General features: G+C 41.3%; 1 long non-coding RNA gene across 1 annotated transcript; it reads left to right on the plus strand.

Moving 5' to 3' along the window:
• The first annotated feature begins 278 nt into the window (after positions 1–278).
• On the plus strand, positions 279–1,629 carry LOC120039928. The gene is made up of 3 exons (XR_005475551.1): positions 279–390; positions 1,051–1,172; positions 1,468–1,629. It is a non-coding gene; the product is annotated as an uncharacterized LOC120039928 (long non-coding RNA).
• The last annotated feature ends 1,147 nt before the right edge of the window (positions 1,630–2,776 follow it).

Consider the following 2,776-nt stretch of genomic DNA (forward strand, 5'->3'; position numbering starts at 1 on the left):
GAGAGGTTAGATCCAAACAGAGCACCACAATCAACAGGCACGCTCAACAGACAGGCGGTTAGGGCGTTGGGATTTGACTGTCACAGGGACCAACTAATAAGAGGTTATAATTCATTGGAATTGTTGTGATTGTATGTTTGTCTGTACAGTTATGGCTGTCCTGTTATTATTTTGTGTCTTGATCAATTATGAGTAGCTAAACCATATCGACTTTTGGACACTGATGCGCAGGAGAACCCCTAGCTGTCAATCAAGCAGGCGCGGTGAACGGATTATGACGCTGAAGCGTTCCAAATGACGCAACAATACAGTTCCAGAACAGAGAAAGTTAATGCCGAAGATGTTGTTCGGTTCCACACTAAAACTGCTGTTTGACAAGTGTGATTTGAGGTGAGTCAAATATTTACAAAAGTTTACAATACATTAACCCTCCGCTAGCCTACTTAACCTATAATTCTGTCATGGTAAGATAACACATGTGAAAGTGAACGTTAACCTATTTGAAATATTTTTTATGCCATTATCTAGCTAGCCTTATAAAATACAATTATTAATTATGGAATTGTTTTTTTCTGTTGCTATCAATCAATCCATCTGTATTTACTCTTCTGTCTGTTTGTCTTGTTGACTTATCTGTCTGTCTGTGTACAGTCTAGCCAGCATATGCCAGAAAGGTTCTTTCACATAGGCTCATATTCACAAAGTCTCATAGAAGGAGTGCTGATCAATAATCCGTTTTGTCTTTTAAATCAAACTGAATCCGTTTTGATGGACAGGAGGGGACCTGATCCTAGATCAGCACTCCTACCCTGAAACACTTTGTGAACACAATCCAGGTGTACTGTGATTATGAAGTTGTGATGAGGTATTATTATATTAGTCGTGCTGATGCATGATGGGTTGTAGGCTAGAGCTTGAGTACTGTAGTCTGAAGGCTGTTTCTGAATTCACTGACCTGGTGAGTAAATGTTGTGTACAATGGCACCATCTAGTGACAGAAACATAGAAACACACATTGTTGCTGAACGAAGGCATCTCTTTATTTTCCAGAAATAAAACTTGTAGACCTTTCCTGCAGTCTCTGAGGAGATGGACACCTCTTCTTCTTCTGGACGATCTCCGTCTCCTACTGGGACTGTCTTCTTACCCCCTCCTATCATGTGGAACAGTCTGTAAGTCATTCATCACATAACCTAGCTCTGGTCCAGGGCATTATGTGCGGCTTGCTGAAGGAAGGCTCAGTGTCTGCAAGCTGTACTTAACGCCCTGGACCAGAGCTACACATTACCCACCTCTGGCCATCATGGACAGTCAACTCATCACATTCACATACTGTAAGTCACAGTTGAGTGAGTTGTGTGATTAAAGGCAGTTTAATTGAGCAGAAGTTTAATTATTATTGTAATATTGTAGTAAATTGTCTGAGTTCACTTCCTAAATAATGTGTTGACATTCCTTTGCACCCAGCTACAAGCAGGCAGAGATGGAGGTTCAGTTCCTGAGGGAAGAGAAGAAGACCTGTACAGAGAAGGAAGCCCACATGCTTGAGTTGAGGGGGAAGGATCGAACGATCCGAAATCAGAAGAAGGAGATGGACAGACTTCAAGTGTGCCTCTGGGAGGAGGAAAAGAAGAAGAGGGATGGTGGAACGGAGAAGGACGAGATGATTGAACAACTACAGTCTGAGACAGACCATCTCAGAGCCCTTTTGAAAGATGAAAGGAGGAGAAGAAGAGTAGAAAGGGGTATTATGAAAGAGTGGAAGGCTGAGATCCTGAGACTGAGGGAGGCAGAGAGCCACAGGGAGGCAGAGAGACAGAGAGAAGCAGAGAGAAGCAGCGAGACAGAGAGAAGCAGAGAGGCAGAGAGAGCCACAGAATGGGAGAACCAGAGACAAATGCAGGAGATCAACAGACTCAAACAACTGCTGGAGCTGCTGATGGTGGACCTACAACTGGCCCACGTAAGACATGTCATTGTTATTATTAAAAGGCACTGTATATTCACCCTGCTGAAAATTAATGGTGGCTGACAGCTGTATGCTAACCCAATGTTAACTTTTATGCCTTTCCTAAACGTTAACCCTTACCTTAACCTCACTGAAACTATACCTAACCTTTACCATAACCCAACCCTAGGTCCTAAACCTAACCTTCATTTATCTCAACCCCTACGCCTTTCTTCTGCCGGTTGAATATCCACTTCCTTATTAACGTCATTACTGTTGTTGTTGTTGACAACTGTATCTGTGCAGGTTGTAAATAATTGCATTAGTGAAACATCATTTGTAGGAGTAATTTCTACAAGCATAAACATCAGAGGCAACATTAAATTGCAACGGGAATTTCTCAAACCCCTAACTGAATGGGCAAGCTAGTTTTGTGTTTGTATTTGTACACATTTTGGACATAATTGATTCCATAAAATGTCTCATAATTTTTTCAAACCATGTCAATACATTAATTGACAATGAATTGTCCAGATGAATTGATCAAAATGACCCTGCTATTGATGTTGTTCAGTGTTTGATTCAATTACCTAGGTCTAAGTTGTATTTCTATGTATCATTCTCTGCAAATGCTTTGAAAGTATGTCTTGGTCATAGATTATCACTAATTTAACCTTTTCAATTTAAGCAAGAGAGAGAGAGATTGAGGCTATGGCAGAAAGTCATGGAGGATCAGCGACCAAGACTGGCCTGGAACAACAAACCTATTGAGACAGAAAGAGAGAGGGAAAAAGAGAAAGAAAGGGAGATGGAAAGGGAGAGAAAAGC

Source organism: Salvelinus namaycush, unplaced genomic scaffold, assembly GCF_016432855.1.
Source record: "Salvelinus namaycush isolate Seneca unplaced genomic scaffold, SaNama_1.0 Scaffold31, whole genome shotgun sequence".
NCBI lineage: Eukaryota > Metazoa > Chordata > Actinopteri > Salmoniformes > Salmonidae > Salvelinus > Salvelinus namaycush.